The 19,693-nt window shown below is 36.7% G+C and overlaps 1 pseudogene; it reads right to left on the bottom strand.

The window, feature by feature from the left end:
- Positions 1-5,746: 5,746 nt before the first annotated feature.
- LOC149188972 (protein IQ-DOMAIN 6-like) lies at positions 5,747-8,113 on the bottom strand (annotated as a pseudogene).
- Between the last annotated feature and the right edge of the window lie 11,580 nt (positions 8,114-19,693).

Below are 19,693 nucleotides of genomic sequence, written 5' to 3'. Positions count from 1 at the left end.
ATGGTAATCCGACACTCACAGGATTCGACACTCCGACCTATTTTGTGGGTAGGGTAAGCTACTAAAACATAGTGGCCAGAGTGTTAAAATACCTCAGATTCTCACAGTTTGTTTTGGCAAATGCGATGTTCATCAATCATTTTCTACACAGCTAAGCCTTCAGTCGACATGCAAACATGGCGAGCTCTTACACGGGCTTGAACTCTAACAAGTGCTTGCATGCACCTCAACGTAACTGCTGCTTGTTTCCTTACCTAACGACGTCGAAACAATGCTTGTAATCTCACAAACCCTTTCAACGCTCGCAGTGCCCTCCTGGTCTATAAAACCAAAACCAAAGGCAATGGATTGAAAATAATCATCTCTCAAAACAACCAACCATACAATCTATAGAGGCTCGTGCATGAAGAATGGTTACTAAAAATCCTAGAAAAGCAGTATGTATGCGAATGGTGACCCATTCTTCTCTGACAAACTTGAAGTCTTTAGGAGGAGCCCTCACAATAGTGGCCACTACAACATTATAAGCCTCTGCAGTATTAGATATAACTTTAGATATCTCCCCGTTTGAATTTACCCTCTTATGGAAACTTCCTTCATTTCTCTCCTCGGAGTCATGGTCACCAGAAATTTTCCATAGGCCCCATTTTCTGGACTTTACATTGGTGAGCTTTTTCTATGCATGTTACAACAAAGTCAATAAGCTTGCTTCCACCAAATGAATGAATTTAGAACAAGATTCCTACATAACTAATGACTGGAAGAACAATGAAGTAGCACAAAATACGGGTGAGATGCAATTTCCCAGGTAAGGAAATGCATATGTTATTAGGGTCCAATGATAGCCTATGATGATGAGCAGGACTGCAAAAAGTTACATGAGCAGAGTATGCAAAGGCCATGCTGTAAAAAGTTACATGAACAGAGTATGGAAGGGCAGTGCTGCAAAAAGTTACATGAACAGAGTATGCAAAGGCCATGCATAGAGCATCTCCCACAAAGTAAGACATGAGAGAAGTACAAGAAGATATAAAGCATGAAAAATTTAAGAAAGAAACAGGAAAAAATCATGAGAAGGAGCATGGAAGCTGGCAGGAATGTCAAATAGCTACTCTCCTAGCAGATGAGGCTGAGAAGAAATTCACAATAAAGCTCATATTGGTGTCTGATATCATGCTCTTTTGCTTCTGATATAGATTTTTTTTCTCCTTAAACACAGTTCTCCACTAAGTGGCTTCCTCAAAGACTCAAATGCAATCCAGCTGACCATGTCTCCAATCACCAGATCAAACCAAACTTTTAGCTCCTCACAGCCACCAACCAAGAAGCTAATCACCAGTTGAGCATTGCGGCTTTTGAACTCAAAATTTTACTCTCCACTCCTAAAGAGCATCTGACACAGTTCAGCTAGAAGCTGAAATCTTAATCTCTGCAGCTAAGTTGAACTTCTATTCAAACATACAGAAGAATGCCCATGAAATGCTGGTCATTGTAGCTCAAACCACTCACAGCAGAGTTTTCAACCTTCAGCCACTAGTAGTGACAGGATAGAACTCTGAAACTTAGCATTGATAAAAGGGTTTTCAGGACTTTCCATAAGAACAGGAAGAAATCTCTCCACTCTTGGTAGATGATTTGTCAGATCTCAACATAGGTGGAATCAATTTTCAAGCATGTAGAGAAGAATCTGAATCGGCTGTGCTCTTCACTTCAACATTATATGAAGAAAATTTCTTCTACAATTGAAGATCATCAAATGAGGGTCTTAACTTTGGAGCACTGGACGAGCGTATTTTAGCCTTGGAAAACTCTGTAGAGTTCATGTAATTAGGCCTTTCGACACTCTCATCTGATGTCTGCAGAGTATTTCCAGATTTTGGAGTACATGATCCCCTTGAGATTGTTGAGCTCTCATCAGATTGGATATCAGAGCTAGGGTTTGAATACGATCTACCAGTAGGATGACTGGAAACTGCTGAAGTTGGTTTTGTAGCAACACAAACACTAATATTGTTTCTGTGAACTTTAACTTTGCCTGGTTCATGAGATTTCCTCAGATTCTCTCCAACAGGATCATAGCTTTTGAGAGACTGAATTTCACAGGCATACATTTGGGCTTGTTCCATGAGTCTATTCTCCCAAGGCTTGCAACCATCCAACGTTCTAACCAGCTCCAACCCCAGCTATTTTTGTTTGGCTCAATTCTAGCATAATTCATGTTTTTTTTCGAATTGCTTCTCCATTGATGAAACACGATTCAACACCCATAAAAGTTACTAGTATATAAATTTCAAAATGTCAACCTAGCATCTACATCTAAGGTCTTGTGCAGAGGATTCTACCACAACATTTAACATCTGCCAGAAATAGAGTGTTCAAACAAGGACTTATACAAATGAGTTTTCAAGTGACTTTTCTGCATTGAACATAGTTATGTACTTGATGGGAGAGAGCATAAGCAATTGCTCTCTCACGTTTGATTACACCCTCTTGTCTCATTTGCAGTTTTGCACGAACTTCTTCAAGGGTTCCTTGACTATCACACCACCCCTCCTGAAACATGAGCATACAACTTATTGCCCAAAAAGATAGGTGGGGCATTGAGCATACAACATGTTCAATAAACCATGTACTTAAAATCTTCCCAAAAATGCAGAAATAAGGTATCTTCTCGCAATGCTCGGATTCTTAAATATTGAGATTTTTAAGTTGCTGTTTGGCAGGAAGGAGGCATATTCTAATGAGAATAGATTTTATGATTCTGACTAAATACGATGGCAGTTCTACACTTTACAACAATATTTCTCCTTAAATATTACATCTGTTTACAAAGTTGTGACCATAAATTTGTTTTTAATGAAGAAAGACCACTGCATTAATATTTGCAAATCAGCCACTGAATTCTATACAAAAAGGGAACTGTACCATGTTTCTTTTCTCTTCCATTTTTAGTTGTAGAAGCTCAGGGACCAAATTCAGTATCCACAAGTTTCTGGTCCATAACGTCGTGCTTACATATGGGGTGCAACTTAAAGTGATTTAGCAACCACTCTGCCCCATAGAGGTTATGGAAACTGTGGGTGCATGGTAAGGAGATGATCTGGTCACCAAATTCATATTCAAACTGGCATATTGCACATTTCCTACACAACGTCCCAAAACATAGATTATCAAAATCACAGAAAATAAATCATCTCTTAGGTCGTTAAGAACAATGATAGACATTGTATCCTAAATACAAGACATGAGAACCTGATAATAGATAAACCCTTACTCCATTTCATCTGTCGATCCCTGTTCAGACTTATTTCCATCAAAAGTTAATATTGGCATAGATTTCACTATTGTGGTAGGAGCCACACATTTTACATTTTCGAGCTAAACAAGAGACTATAAAAATCCTAACAACAGACCCCAATATCAATAAGATTAAAATTTAATCTCAAATTGGAAACAAAAAGCCTGCTGAACTCCCTGAACCTTACTACCACAAGTGTACAATCACTCCAGCTAGTCTCTTAAAAATACACATTGCAATGAAAGCATAAATCATTTCATTATGTTGGTTCATCTGCTGATGGTGCCAATATTTAATGTATATCCTTCTGTATGCAGAAATATTCTTGGTTTTGAACATATATCGCCCAGGTTTGATGGCCTGATTTATTTCCCTATTCAACAAATTTCCAAACTACGCAAACTAGCTATAAAACAGAATCAGATACACAAGTCTAGCGACAAATCTAGCATGTATGTAAAAAACCAAGGAACAGACCCTAGTCATGTCTGTACAAGACTTCACTTATAGTAAAGGTTGGACATAGAAAGAGGTGAACCTTGTATCTGCTCAAAATCCATGACATCTGGACAGAACACCTTGTTAATATTAAAAGGATTATTTTGAAGTATTTCATATCAAAAACAGAATAGAAACTTTTGTCCCTCAACAAGCATTACCCAATATGTATCACTGTGATTGAACCTGACATTAGACCTGGCATCTTTTCAATTCAAGAATCAACGATAAGGTTCTCAGAATTAAAAACCCAATGAAGCCAAATCCACTTAATGTTATAAATTCATGCACACATTTTTCTAACCTTGTGGCTATCCACTTAGGCATGTGGACTTCCTTTGCTATGTACTCGAATTGGAAAAAGAATTAAATATGTATAATGCACACCAAGCCTTCATAACGAATCCTTCCACTCTCGCATTTGAAAGATTTATGAAACACATTGAAGCGAATAAGACACATGGATCTTCTATCCAACGGATACAGAATCAGCTAATAGAATATAACACGCACCTAACACAAAATGGACCTGCCTATACCTCTGTCAGGAAACTCTTGAACATGACAAAGCTGACAGGAATGTTTGGACATCCCCTGTAGAAGCACTGATGCATCAAACCTTTTGTTAGTTCTTTAGAAAGAAGTTCGTTTACTGCCCTTGCTCCCCTGAGGACTTAGGACACACACTACTAAGTAACAGAATTGTTGCCATTCGAAAGAAACTTTGATTTTGATTTTGAGCTAGCAAAGCTCATGGCTCAAGCCTCATATGCAATTCCATGCTTATTAGGCAACCCATATTCTCACCATACCTTAGGAGGTCCACACAAAGATATCTTCATGCTTATACTTGTTCCACAAGGGGGAAAAATCTTCAATCCCCTAAGAGGGTGAGTGATTACTCCACTAATGCCATGGAAATTTATTTTCACCAATAATTATTAACAATAACGTGCATAGTACAACATAATACATTTTTCCTCCAGTAAAGTGTAGAGACTCAAACCTTAGAAATATGTAAATATTACCAGAACAAGAATAAGGGGAAGACAAATCATAACAAAATCTAAAGACTAATATATCTCCTTTTAGGCAAATATCTAGTTATTAGAGGCATACCTCATATGACATGTCAATAGTGCCTTGGTTACTATATTCAATGCTCCCCGAGTATGGAGGAGGATCTGCTAATGATAATGAAAGGGTTGAAACATGCAATGATTAAATTGGTGATAGTTCTACTTAATAATTTGGTATTCAATAAAAGAAAACAAACTTTAAGAAATGCGTCAGTTAATGAATGCTATCTGGATGGAAAAGTTAAATCATGAGAATCCATTATTCTATGAAACTTGCTTGCAATAATTCAACCCTAGGGAAGCAACTTATGTAATGCCATTTCAAGGTAAAAATCATCAAAGTTTTCATTTCGCGGCTGATTTGAATGGAAAAGATCATGAGAAAGAGTGTGGAAGCCGGCAGGAATGTCAAACAGCTACTCTCTTAGCAGACGAGGCTAAGAAGAAATTCGCAATAAAGCTCATATTGGTGTCTGATATCATGCTCTTTTGCTTCTGCTATAGATTTGTTTTTTCCCTTAAACACAGTTCTCCAGTACGTGGCTTCCTCAAAGACTCAAGTGCAATCTAGCTGACCATGTCTCTAATCACCAGATCAAAGTAAACTTTTAGCTCCTCACGGCCACCAACCAAGAAGCTAATCAAGAGTTGAGCACTATCGCTTTTGAACTCAAAATTTTACTCTCCACTCCTAAAGATCATCTGACACAGTTCAGATGGAAGCTGAAACCTTAATCTCTGCAACTAAGTTGAACTTTTGTTCAAACATACAAAAGAATGCCCATGAAATGCTGGTCACTATAGCTCAAACCATTCACAGCAGAGTTTTCAACCTTCAACCACTAGTAGTGACATGATAGAACTCTGAAACTTAAAATTGATAAAAGGGTTTTTGGGACTCTCCATAAGAACAGGAAGAAATCTCTCCACTCTTGGTAGATGATTTGTCAGATCTCAACATAGGTGGAATCAATTTGCAAGCATGTAGAGAAGAATCTGAACTAGCTGTGCTCTTCACTTCAGCATTATATGAAGAAACTTTCTTCTGCAATTGAAGATCATCATATGAGGGTCTTATCTTTGGAGCACTGGACGAGCATATTTTAGCCTTGGTAGACTATGTAGAGTTCATGTAATTAGGCCTTCCCACACTCTCATCTGATGTCTGCAGAGTATTTCCAGATTTTGGAGTACATGATCCCCTTGAGATTGTTGAGCTCTCATCGGATTGGATATCAAAGCTAGGGTTTGAAGATGATCTACGAGTAGGATGACTGGAAACCGCTGAAGGTGGTTTTGCAGCAACACTAACCCTAATATTATTTCTGTGAACTTTAACTTTGCCTGGTTCATGAGATCCTCAGATTCTCTCTAGCATCATCATAGCTATTGAGAGACTGAATTTCACAAGCATTAATTTGGACTTGTTCCATGAGTCTATTCTCCCAAGGCTTTGTAGCCATCCAACATTCTAACCAGCTCCAACCCTAGCTATTTTTGTCTGGCTCAATTCTAGCGTAATTCATGTTTGTTTTGGAATTGCTTCCCCATTGCTGAAAACAGATTCAACACCCATAAAAGTTACTAGTATATAAATTTCAAAATGTCAACCTAGCATCTACATCTAAGGTCTTGTGTAGAGGATTCTACCAAAGCATTTAAAATCTGCCAGAAATAGAATGTTCAATCAAGGACTTATACAAATGAATTTTCAAGTTACTTTTCTGCATTGAACATAGTTATGTACCTGATGGGAGAGAGCATAATAAATTGCTCTCTCACATTTGATTGCACCCTGTTGTCTCATTTGCAGTTTTGCACGAACTTCTTCAAGGGCTCCTTGACTATCACACCACCCCTCCTGAAACAAGCAATGCCCTTCTAAAAAGAAATGGATAACAGATCCAGCTTTTTGCAAGTTAAAACATAAAAGCTTTTTACGTTATCAGAATTATTCCAGCAATTCCACATCACACAGATATTACTATTGTAGTATAAGTGATGGGATTGTCAGAAATTGAAATTTAACATATCTAGAAACAAAGGGAAAGCAACTAGTAAGAAAAACTGAGATCGTTTTAGACCTATGATAAAGAAGTATCTATATGAGGTATGATCTAGTCCACTGCACAAGGGTCGTGAAAAACAATATGGCCAGGAAAAGTCTACAGAAAGGGCAGCTACTTTTCTTCATGAGTAGTCCCAGTTTGGTGTCTGAGGACAAATCAGAACAGGGGCCTGAAGTGTTTGTGCAGGGAATTTTCACGATAAGAGTAAACATGATGATGATTAGGATTTTCTTGTGGTTTCATATATATCTTAAACTATAGTTAACATATGGTAAATCAACACTCACAGGATTCGGCACTCTGACCTATTATGTGGGTAGAGTAAGCTACTAAACCATAGTGGCCAGAGTGTTAGAATACCTCAGATTCTCACAGTTTATTTTGGCAAATTCAATGTTCATCAATCGTTTTCTGCACAGCTAAGCCTTCAGTCGACATCTGAACATGGCGAGCTCTTACACGGGCCTGAACTCTAACAAGTGCTTGCATGCACCTCAAGGTAACTGCTACTTGTTTCCTTACCTAACGACCTCGAAACAATGCTTATAATCTCACAAACCCTTTCAGCGCTTGCAGTGCCCTCCTGGCTTGTAAAACCCAAACCAAAGCCAATGGATTGAAAATAATCATCTCTCAAAACAACCAACCATACAATCTATAGAGGCTCGTGCATGAATAATGGTTACCAAAAATCCTCGAAAAGCAGTTTGTATGTGAATGGCGCCCATTCTTCTCTGACAACCTTGAAGTCTTTAGGAGGAGCCCTCACAATAGTAGCCACTACAACATTATAAGCCTTTGCAGAAGCAGATATAACTTTAGATGTCTCCCCGTTTGAATTTACCCTCTTATGGAAACTTCATTCATTTCTCCCCTCAGATTCATGGTCACCAGAAATTTTCCACAGGCCCCATTTTCTGGACTTTACATTGGTGAGTTTTTTCTGTGCATGTTACAGCAAAGTCAATAAGCTTGCTTCCACTAAATGAATGAACTTAGAACAAGATTCCTACATAACTAATGACTGGAAAAACAATGAAGTAACACAAAATACGAGTGAGATGCAATTTCCCAGGTAAGGAAATGCATCTATTATTAGGGTCCACTGATAACCTAAGATGATGAGTAGGACTGCAAAAAGTTACATGAGCAGAGTATGCAAAGGCCATGCTATAAAAAGTTACATGAACAGAGTATGCAAAGGCAGTGTTGCAAAAAGTTACATGAACAAAGTATTCAAAGGTCATGCATAGAGCATCTCCCACAAAGTAAGACATGAGAGAAGTACAAGAAGATATAAAGCATGAAAAATTTAAGAAAGAAACAGGAAAAGATCATGAGAAAGAGTGTGAAAGCTACCAGGCATGTCAAACAACTACTCTACTAGTAGATGAGGCCAAGAAGAAATTCTCAATAAAGCCCATATTGGTGTCTGATAGAGGTCACTGAACCCTATGTATCTGATTAATAGCCTAAATGCTTCTGGTCATAAGAACTTTTTTGGTCTGAGATGTCTCAGGGCAAAACTACCGACAATCCTCCTCCTGGCCCTCCACATCCTCCTGGCGCTCCTCCTCCTACAGAAAAATATGCCCTACACGACCCTCTTTATCCTCCTGGGCCTCCTCCTACAGAAAAATCTCGTGCATCAAAGGTATTCGCCCTCGGAACTCGTCTGCAGCGAATGGGCTATCTATGTGCGCACGATAGACCTGCTGGGTAGACGGACTGGCTGGGCTGCGTTTAATTAATTTTTTTAACTAATAACTGTTTTTTAATGTTTTCTTTGGACGACAGATAATTGTTGAATCGTCTAACAATAGATCTGACGGTTAATATTAGGACAGAAAGGTATTTAGGAGAGTTCATTTTAGAGGGAAATGCCTTGCGACGTAATAACAAAAACTACTTTCAATTAGGGAGGTAAATTCCTCTTAGTAGTAAATGTAATGATGAAAGATGTTACTATAGGAAAAGGAGGTTGTCACCGATATACTAATGGAAAACAATATCTTTCCTTTAAAGATTTAAATTCTCATGAACCAAGGTTGGCGTAGAAGAACTGAACATACTGAAGTTAGAGATGTATTTAATACTGAAGTTGGAGATGGATTTAAGCAAAGATCCAGAGTAGCTTCCTATAAAGAGTGTAACACTCTTACCATCTTTGACGAGCATGATACCTTCTTTGGAGACCATAACCCTCTCATCGTACATTCCCAATTTCACATAAAAACACAAAACTTAAGAGTTTTCTTTGAAAACATTAAAAAAATTTGTTGCAAGGGAAAAACTAATAAAAAAACCTAATGCCATTTGTCATAATAGTGTAACACAAATGTGTTCTTAAAACTCCAATATTTCGCGTCACCACTGTTATGTTTGTTTGGATCACAAGGGTGGCAAATTTTTTTCTTTCGTGCATTTTCATTTGCGAATTTAATTTTTATCTTTTAAAATTTGTTTCATGTCTTGCATTGGTTGAGAACATTTTGTAGTTTGTATTAATAATTTTTTGTTATATATAAGTAGTTTTGCTATATAAAATTTAGTGTAGTCATATAAATTAAATGGCTATTAAACATGTATCAATCTGAAATAGATACCAAAATATTTACTTCGTGGTACATTACATATCTCTAAAATTAAAAATAATTATAAAAACTAACTCAATTATAACTTAAACTTATATAAATAAACAAAAAAAACATCAAACACAATTCTTAACTATGGTTGTTTACCCCTAATTCACCATGGAGATTCCTAATCTGTAAATAGGCTTTGTTACAATACTATGGCCCCAAAAAACCATGACTCACTTCATATGGCACTTGTTCATATGATTTTTTTTTTAATTAATCAATTTAATTTAAAGGTTAAAAAGGACGCAACTACTTTGAAGATCATTCTCAACCATTGATTTGTGTATTCTATTATGAATATTCTAAAATATTTCATGCAAATTAAATTTCTATCATCTACCTAATAATTATTATTCCAATAGGAATGTCTACTTTGGAATAGAGGTTTCAGAATTTCAATTTAGTTATCGATAATTATGTCTTTTTTCCTTTTTAATTAAATTCATTAACTAAAAATATTATTAGTAGTATACACAAATCAAAGGTTGAGATCTTTTTTTATAAGTAAGATAGGTTTTATATTATGCTTGAAAATTCAGGAAAACATACAGGGCTAATAACCATGGTCAGCTTGACTAATAGCCCGACCATCTGCAAAAGGTTTCAGTCTTATAAAGTCTATATTGTCTGATGCATCTCACCCTGCCAACCTTAGTACTGACATTATTTACAAGTTTCATAGCTAAACACTCAAAGGAGTTTCATGGGAGACCTTTGTCCAATTGACACTTGACACCTTGATTTGAATAATACAATTGACAGGCCCAAAGGGATAATAAACAAACAAAGACACCAAAATTCCACAACATGGACTTAGTTGGGCAATATTAGCCCTCTTCAATCATGATGGGCTTCTTTAGTGATTCGGTAGTTGGAGAAAAATGGATATTCACCTAGTCAACCACTATAGCTCCTTGATCCTTGTTATTTTGGGGCACTATGTCTTTCCCTTCCTGATTCTTCGTTGCCCGTCTCTTGAGAAGCTCATAGTGCAGTGAGTTTTTAGCAACAAACTTTCTATGGTGAACCATTTCAATATAGACAATGAATTTAACATCTAGTAAATCTATTTTTTTCTTCAGGGCTTGTATGGCATGGATATTCTCCTGAATATCTAGACCCATGATAGTATACATGGTCCAGGTAAGCTCTATGGCCTGATTGAAGAGGTCTTATCTAATTCTGGCAAATCTCGGGTCTGAAATCTAGTTGAAGTGTGCGTCCACCTCCTATTCGTTAGTATGTATCTTGATTTATGTATCTTGATCCTCTAAATGATTAATGTTCTCTTGGATCTCCTGAGGGATAATGTTGTGAAAATTTAGAGTAGCTTGACGAGTGACAATTTTGATCCTAGTCCTCACCTTCATGTCTCCTTGGCATCAACAATCCCTATTTCAGCCTCTTGTCCAACGACTTGATGAGGAGCCACGACCAAAATGTGGGGTGCAAGCCATACTGAGCCTAGCCCAAGGGAGCGGATGGAAAGGTTTGGGACACCAAGAATGGCGAGCAGGGGAGTAGGGTAATTGTGAACAAAGTTGACTAGGGAAAGAGTTATAATAAGGCTTCCAGGTGGTGAGAAGGTTGAGAAGACTAATGAGAACATAATGTTTACATTGTAGTGTTGGCGTTAATGTCAAAAGGGTCTTTGTACATTTCATCATATTCCTTATGTCCTCTTGATGTGTCATGAGTGTTTGGCTTCCTGGTCCTGTTTGTTAGCATTGATGTCAACAAAGTTATGAGAAGAGTGAGATAAGGAATGGGAGGTTGATCAAACATGGCTGCACGACATGTTGTGTTGGTTTATTGGAGGTGATGTTGCTACTAATTGTGTTGGAGGTGACTCTACAGGTGTTGACTTGATTTTGTTGTTGCAGGTTTTGGAGATGTTGCTTCTACATGTGTTGGAAGCATTCAAAATGTTGCTACATGTGTTGGAGATGTTGGACAAGCTATGGAAGTGTTGAGTTACTAGATGAAGATCACTTGATTTATGTCATGTAGTTATGAGTATGATGCCATGTTATGAGCTTTATGCATGTTTTCATTGTGTTAAAGTGTGTGTGGAGGTGTTTCATGATGTCCCTAGGTTACTCCTAGAGATCATCTCCAAGAGGTGGCTTAATCATATGTAAAACTTGATTTTTAAGGGATATACCTAGGTTTCTTTCACAAGAGTTGTCTATACACAAGTTTCCTTCTCCAGAGTCGCATATACATCCTGGAAATGTTTTTCCCTGAATTCGTCATGCATCTTCGGTTAATTTATAGTTTTCCCAAATTGTCTTGTCGAGAAATTTTGATGTAAATGTAGGAAAAGTTTAGGGAACTTCTAGAAAATGATTAACATTGAAAATATATTTTATGAAGTGGAGTGAGTGGCTTGATCAACTCATCAAGATGAATCTGGATCAAATCTAGCATATGAATAGAGTTTGTGGAGCTCAATATTACTTGGTAATTATTGAGTTGATCACCATAGTTCATCTATATATTGGAGAAAGCTCAATGATAGTATGGTTAGTCCTTTTGATGTGTTGAGTGAGTTTGAGAGTGGAGAAGAGTGTGCAAGTTATGTGAGAGTTGTGTTGCATATTTTCTGAAGCATTTTGTAGCTATAGTAGCATATATCAGAAGTATGTTTCAACCAACATCTTGTGCAGCAAGTGAGGGGGTGAAATAGAATTTAATTGCAGGAGTATTTGGAGATTGTTTTCTCCTAGCATCATCAGTTTATTGTTTGAGCGAAGAATTTAGTTGTGAGTAATTTTATTTGTTCTGGAGAGGGTTTTAGTTGATGTATTAATCAAATTATTGTATGCAGTGTTTGGTGAGATTATGATGCAATTTGTGATGTATTTTGGGTTGTTATTTTTTGATTTGAAGAGATTGTTGTTGTGATGTTCATGTTGAGCAGATTGGGAGCCCAATTTGAAAATATATGAAACATGGTTCACATGGAGGAAGTGAAGGTGTGCAAGCTTCAGAGGAGACAATGATTTGGAGGATTTAGTAGAAGGAACAAATTTCTCCATCCAATATGTGTTGGATAGTCTAATGGGAGATGGGTGTGGATTGTTGATCATGGTGGCCTTCAACAGATGGTGGTCCATAGCTCCTTGAGATAGATAGATTTCCTAACTGATAGATGCCAACATATTGTGAAGGAAGCCAAGTATTTTGTCTTATGGTTGTAAGCTAATCCATGTATAATTTGTTCATAAGATTAATAAAATATATTGAGCAGTGCAACAACAGCAAGGGTGGTTTTTGATCTAGGAGGAGGGTTTTCCACCAGAAATATTTGTGTCTCATGTCTTGAATGCTTGCATTGTTTCAATTGTGTTTGATGCTCTAAAATTTTCTTATGTGATTCAATTTATGCATGGTTTAAAGGTTTAATTAATTGAAGAAATTTTTGGAAGTTCCTTCACTACTGATTCACCGCCACTCTCAGTAGTGATCTAGTTTCCAATAATTGGTATAAGAGTTAGTTGCAGCTTGAGAACTGGAGAGTGGATCTGGGAGATTTTGGTAGACTTTTACAGAAATTTTGAAATGGATCAAAAAGGAATTCTATTACTATAGAAAATTAAATTTTCAACATGCAAGGTTGAATTAGAAATGTATTTGTTGTCTGTTAAGTAGAATATGGAGTTAGAGATGAATTTAATGATAAAGCTAAAATGATTATTTTGAATGGGATTTTGAAATTTGACATTCTTTTTGTGACACACTGTGAGACTGCAAAAGAGATGTTGGACACGTTGCAAAACTTGTATCTTGGTGGAAAATTTTATATTTCAGAGATGAAGAAAAATGGAAATGGTTCAACACATATTGCAGTGGTAAATCAACCCTCCTCACAATATGAAGATGGAAGTACCAATATTTTAGAAGAAGAAGATGAAACCCCTAGTGATAGGGGTGCTAGATCAAGCATCAATATTGAGAGACCAACAACAAAGCTGAAGAGAAATAAAAGATAATGACCTTAGAAGCAAAGATCAAAAGGATCACAGTTGAAAATAAAGAATAACAAATGTTGCTATAAATTTTTCATGAAAAGGAGAATGCATTCAAAGAAGAAATTTTATATCTGAAAACCTAGCTAGAAGATGGAAAATAAATTGAAAATGGAATGAGGAAGGAGTATAAGGATCTGGAGGATGAGTTCCAAAAATTGAAGGCTAATGCAATTTCTGCAAGGAAGAAATTAGAAAGGTTCAAAACTAGTGCTGAAGCATCTAGAAAAAAATCAGAAATTGTTGGAGCATCGAGTAGAAATGGGAAAAATGGGAATTGAAAACCATGCAAGAAGAAAAAGAATAAGAGTAGGAGGCCAAAGAAGAAGAATAGAATTGGAAAAAGTTACAACTATGGAGTACGTGGACATATAGCAGCAATTTGCAGTAATGGAGAGATAAAACCTTCTCATAAAAGGGAGCAACCAAAGGAGATGCAATCTAAAGAAGGCATGTAAGGAAGATCTTCATCCATCAGGTATAATAGTCATTTTTATGGTTACCATTTCTCATGCAATGATTTTGGCCATAGGGCTATTGACTACAGCGCACATGGAAGGAATAAAAATCAGATCAACAAAAGATATAAACATATTCCTCAGTTCCTTGGTCACATAAAATGTTTTGTGTGTGAGAATATTGGCCATACAATCAAGGATTGCAAGCTTCCCATGTGTTTAAGGAGATCCATTCAAGGGAAGAATAACATGAAAGACCAACCACACAAGAAAAGGAAGGATCAACAGATGAAATTTTGGAGGAGAAAAGAGTAGTAAGGAACTCCCATAAAAAATCAAGGGCTACATCGTCTCAGGGGGAGCATATGGTTGTATCATGAGTTGCATGTAGATTCTTGGATGTGAAACCATATATGGAAGAGTACATGAAGACAAATATGCATATTTAGAGGTGCATATGTTTAGGGGGAGTTCATGAGGTTTGAAATATTATTTCTATTTCTAATCATTCATATTATGGTTCATTATTTAGTTGGATCGTTTATTCTTGTTGTTAATGGTTTTGGAGCAGATGCATGTTCAAGTGTTTTTAATGTTCTTAGAGGTATGGAAGTCACATGGTTGTATTATGTGCGTGGTCAAGGTATGATGGACGATGATACATTTAGGAGGAGCATTGTTGCTTCCTAATAGAGTTGTTAGATTGTTGGAATTGTGTTATTATGTACAAGCATGTAGTGCATATTATTGGCATTGATTTGAGTTATTTTTTGATGTTTATTCTATTGAGATCAGTTGATGTATTGGCACATTATCACTTATGTCTTCTATTTCTAGATGTATCATGTTGTTTCTTATGTCTTTTTGGATGGATGAGAGATGAGGAGGATGGTTATTGATGCTTATGATTCCTTGATGCATGTCGCTGATGAAATATTGAGCATTGATGGAGAGGATGAAATTATCTTCTACTCACAAAAATTTATTGTTGGATCTTATGTTGCTACTATTGATGTATAGTGATGCTTTGCTGCTAATTGATTTGTTGCTAGTATTGTTGTTGTTGCCTGATGATTTTTTTCTCACGGCTTGAGTTTATGATTAGTATTTTGATGAGCCTCATGATGATGGGGATATGTATTTGTTCCTTCTCTGACAATTTCCTATGTTTATACTATCAGTTAATTCTATTGTTGATATTTATGTAGAGCATGGTGGTAGTCACTATTGGTTATCATGATTTTGTTGCAGGTTTTTATTTATTGAGCTGGCGATGGGAAAGGTGTTAAGTGGACATGTACTATCATATGATGTTGTTAGTAATTCTATTTTTTATTCTGCATATTGATATCTTATGTCATTTCTCACGGAGGCCTTATGTTTTGATGCAAATGACATGTATTGCATTCTCATTGTTGTTTCTGTATGCAGCATATATTATTGCTCATTGATGCCATGCACTCATATTACATTATTGTATTGGGAATGCATAAATAAGAGCACACTTATGTGCATATGTAAATTCCATGTAACTTTATTTTTCTATCTTGCTGGTATATTGCTTATGGAGAGACCCATGATGTCTAGTATGCTTTTTCAAATCAACCATGTATCGATTATTTGAATTCCAAGTCATGTCCTATTTTGTATGTCATTGATGTAGCCCTATTGGATGAATGACATACTATAGGGTCATTAGAACCATTGATTGGTGATAGGTTTGTTATAATGAAGTCATATGTCAAAGTTAGAAGAAGTCTTGTTTCATGAGGGGTAGTATATTGTTTTTGGAAAGGAGGCTTATTGTAGTGCAGAGGATGTGTTGCTACAATAACAGAGAGTGTGTGATTACAACTCCATTACATGATTAGGGGGATCATGTTCAGTTTCATAGATTGCATGTTATTTGCTAGAGACTTGCTGGCAACTGGTTTCCTTGTTTTACATGCTTATCTTACAAGAGAGACTTATTGGTTTGCATTTGAATGGTGTTGAGTAAAATAGGGGGAGTACTTCTCTCATCTAACAAATTATTGGCAATGTTCTTTGGTTTTGGTATGGCACTTTCCATTCATTTCAAAGGGGGAGATATTTTGGATTATGGAGATCAACCTTAGATGTTGGAGATCAAGTTGAGGTTGACATCAATGCCAAAAGGGGATATTGTTGGCATTGTAGTGTTGGCATTGATGTGAACATGGACTTGCTATTGTTCATCATATGCCTTATGTCCTCTTGATGTGTGATGAGTGTTTAGATTGTTGGTCTTGTTTTTTTTCATTTATGTCAAAATAGTTAAGACAATACCTAGTGCAGGAATGGGAGGCTGAGTAGATATGGATTAAGGAAATGTTGTGTTGGTTTTATGTTTCTACTACTTATGTTAGACGTGCCTCTACAGGTGTTTACTTAATGTTGTTGCTACAAGTGGTCGATATGCTACTTCTACATGTTTTGGAAGCTTTGGAGATGTTTCTAAATGTGTTGGAGATGTTTCGACAGGTGTTGGAGATGCTAGACAAGATTTGGAAGAGCTGAGCTACTAGATGGAGATCATATGGTGTATGTATATAGTTATGATTATGATGCTTATTATGAGATTTATGCATGTTTTCATGGTGTCAAAGTGTGTGTATAGGTGTGTCATGATGTCCCCATATTACTCCTAGAGATCATCTACAAGTGGTGGCTTAAACAGATGTAAATCTTGAGTTTTAAGGGATATACGTAGGCTTCCTTCACAAGAGTTGTGTATACGTGGGTTCCCTTCACACAAGTCAAGTATATATCCTGGAAGTGTTTTTCTTCGCATTCCTCACGCATCTTAGGTTAGTTTATGGTTTTTTTCGGCTTGTCTTGTTCAAAACTTTTCATGTAAAGGTAAAAAAAGGCTAGGGAGCGTCTAGAAAGTGATTAAAATTGAAAATATATTTTATGAAGTTGAGTGAGTGGCTTGATCAACTCAGTGAGTTGGATATGTATCAAGTCAATCATATGAACAAAGTTTTTGGAGGTTAGTATTTCTTAGTAATTATTTAGTAGAGCACTTCATTTCATCCATATATTGGATAAAGCTCAATGATAGTATGGTCCAAGTTATTTTTGTAATAGCCCTGGTGAAAATTTCATGTAATAAAAGTCAATAAAGGAAAAATAAGACACGGTTAAGGGAAACTTATTCCAATTTGAATGTGGGAAAATATATCCTAGTGCACATCACTAGATGTGTGTTTTGGATAAGCAAAATTGGCAAAGGCTAAGGCAAAGGCATTAAAAGGAAAAAAGGCATTTTTGGCACATTTATTTATGAAAATAAAGGAAATTATGAGAAAAGGAGAGTAAAAGGTCATAGGTTGCATGTGAGGAGGAAATTGAAGGAAAATAATGGAAAATGAAGAAATTAGAGGCCTCATGCATAAAAGGTCTTATCAAGATCAGTTCATGCCTTTTGTCAAGTTCAAGTTTGGATCTCTCTCATTATTATTTCTCTCTCTCTCACTCTCCACATCACTTAGAGTTTCCTTGGAGCACTCTCGTTTGGAGCAAAGGAAAGGGAAGGAAACGAAAGGAAACAAAAGGAAATGCAAGCAAGGAACAAGGAAAGGAAAGTAGGATCAAGCAACTTCAACATGAATACTTGTAGGTAACCTTTTGCATGTTTGATTTCCTAACTCGTTTGGACATGCATTGATTTGAATGTTTGTGTATTGTTCTCTAGTTGTCAGTGGCATGGTTTTACGAGGTTATGACAGTGGTTTTCAACCTAGCATAGCCTTTTTCTAGATGTCATGGTATTTCAGGATGTTTATTTTGGTTTTGGAACTTTGGAATTGTTGGATGGATTTCAGAATCTGGGGCAGAGGTGGTCTGAAGGTTCATTTCCAAAGGCCTAGGAATCCCTTGATCAATTGTAGTGGGATAGATGATAAATCCTGAGGGAGAAGTCTCGGTTTAGGGCCTAGTGATCTAGTTTGGATTGTGGTAAATCCTGAGAGATAAGGAGATGGAAAATTCCTCAAGGATTGTGATGGCTTCCAGATGGCATTTCAAGTTCTGTTCCGTTGTGATCAAAGAACCATTTTGGTGTGATCACAGTTGGATGAGGGTGGAGGTGGTTTAACCTTTGGATTCCCTTGATTTTTCTTGGATTGGTTGTTCTATGAGATCCCACATTCATGCTTGGAATATTGCACGGGGGTGACTGGTTCAAATAGAGATTTGGTTCAGCCATGTCTATGGTTTGGTGGTACATGGAAGTCCCGAACCTGGTTGGATTTGCCTATGATTAATAAAAGCTAAGTTCTCTTACTTTTTCACTAATTCATATGTGGATTTAATAGTGTCATATCTTTGATATTTATATGGTTTGATGTTGGTTTTAACCATGGTTGCATGAATAGTTCATGTCATGGTTATTTTATATATTTACTTGTAACTGTTAAATGGAAGGATGTAAGACTTAATTAATGATGTAGTAGTTCAATGGAGAAGGAGGTGATCCTACTGGTTATGTTTCATGAGTTGTTTCATTTATTTATGCTCTGTCTTGTATCCTAGACCTGTAGGTTGCATTGATGCCAAGTGTTTGATAGAATGTCAGTCCCGATTGGGTATGCTCGGGCCTAGTCTTGAGGCTGATTTTGATTGATTAGCATAGCTATCATGTTTTTAATGATTTCTGAAAGTTACAACAAGTTCTGCATAGAGGCCAAGATTCGGGGCTAGAAAAGTGGCTGAAATCCTAGGGTCATTGGCACATAACTAGAAATTATGGACCACATTTGTTCGCAGGCAGGTTTGTGAGAGCGACTTTAGGTTTTTGGTCACTCCCTTTCCCATATCATGAGAGTCACTATCACCTAAAAGCCGTAGAACGGTAGTGGGACCGAAGGATAGGGTGTCTGAGTGGCTTACCTGTATTCTGAGGGGTCTATTGATGATGTTGGTTGATTGTATGTGATGTTTGGTCAATTCTACTTCCTTAAGGTGACATAGGAGGTTGAATCTGATTGAAGTATCATCTCTCCTCATGCTTACCTCAGACAACATGGTTACTTTGGGTAGACCTCGGAGGGGTTGTTACACTTTTGATGTGTTGAGTGAGTGTGAGAGTGGAGAAGAACGTGAAATCTATGTGAGAGATTTTTTGTAGATTTTCTGAAGTAGTTTGTAGTTGTATAAGTAGATAACAGAAGCATGTTTCATCCAAATATTTATGTAGCAAGCAAGGTGGTGAAATAGGGTTTACTTGTAGGAGTACTTGGAGATTGTTTTCTCCTAGGATATTATTTACTTTATTTTTTGAGTGCAACATTCAATTGTGAGTAGTTTTATTTGTTGTAGAGAGGGTTTCAATTGATGTATTAATCAGATTATTTTATGCCATGTTTGGTGATATTGTGATGCATTTTGTGGTGTATTTTAGGTTTTGATTTTGTTCTTTGAATACATTGTCATCGTGATGTTCATGTTGAGCAGTTTGGGATCCTAGTTTGAAAATATATGAAACATGGTTCACATGGAGGAAGTGAAGGCGTGGAGGATTTAGAGTAGATAGTGATTTGGCAGATTCAGTAGAAGGAACTTATTTCTCCATCCAATAGGAGTTGGATAGTCCA

The sequence above is a fragment of the Pinus tabuliformis genome, chromosome 3_1 (assembly GCF_031772625.1).
Source record: "Pinus tabuliformis cultivar Carrire ecotype Pingquan chromosome 3_1, CPIR1, whole genome shotgun sequence".
NCBI classification, from domain to species: Eukaryota; Viridiplantae; Streptophyta; class Pinopsida; order Pinales; family Pinaceae; genus Pinus; species Pinus tabuliformis.
The sequence above is the reverse complement of the archived record's forward strand: the minus strand, read 5'-3'. Positions and strand labels throughout refer to the sequence as shown.